Below are 1,030 nucleotides of genomic sequence, written 5' to 3'. Positions count from 1 at the left end.
CTTTAAGACTAACAGAAGTATTGGGAGCATAAGCTTTCGGGGGTAAGAACCTCACTTCTTCAGATGCAAGTAATGGAAATCTCCAGAGGCAGGTATAAATCAGTATGGAGATATCTCTCCATCACCTCTGGCGATTTCTCCATACTGATTTATACCTGCCTCTGGAGATTTCCATTACTTGCATCTAAAGAAGTGAGGTTCTTACCCCCGAAAGCTTATGCTCCCAATACTTCTGTTAGTCTTAAAGGTGCCACAGGACCCTGAATCGATAGTGTTGCAACCCCTGGGTCTCGATCCTGGCAGATGCAACCAGTATTTGCCCTCTACCCTGCAGATTTAGCCCACTAGTGAAGCAAGGAACATGTTTAGACTTGGATGTTTGCAGTGTCATTGCAGCAGATGCACTAGGATGACCAGACAGCAAGTGTGAAAAATTGTGACACTTTCCGGGGGGGAGGAGGAGGAGGGTATAGTTACCTATATAAGATAAAACCCATCCTAGGAAGCACGGACATTCAGATTTTATTTGTTGGTAGAAGGAGAAGATAAACTTGTTCCCTATTTAACCAGTGTAATTGGTGGAGTCGGGAGCCAAACATTGGCCTGACACAGGCTCCAGATCCCAGGTCCAAGTATCTCTGCAATACTCCTGTGATGTGATGCGATACAATTACAGGGGTTGGGCCAAAAATTAGCCAGGATACAGATGCCGGATCTGGGGGTTTTCAGCGCTGCCGTTCTGGGATGCATCAAGCTCTGAATTTTAGTGGTGCAATGACAATGGTTTATTCTCTGTTGGGGGCAGGTATCAAAAATTGGTTGATCCAGTAGGAGCCAAGTAGGAGCCAGAGCTAAAGGGTTTATATGCTGATGCTGTGAGGGATGTCTCAGGGCCTGGGTTTCTTTTGATGCAATAAAGCAGATAGGTTTGTTCTCCATTAAGCTATGAAAGTTGGGGGAGTGGGGCCTAGAGCAGAATCCAACTTTTATCCCTTTCCTTGAACAATTATTTTTCCAGGTCATCCGAGAG

This window comes from Trachemys scripta, chromosome 5, assembly GCF_013100865.1.
Source record: "Trachemys scripta elegans isolate TJP31775 chromosome 5, CAS_Tse_1.0, whole genome shotgun sequence".
NCBI classification, from domain to species: Eukaryota; Metazoa; Chordata; order Testudines; family Emydidae; genus Trachemys; species Trachemys scripta.
This window is presented reverse-complemented; position numbering follows the sequence as displayed.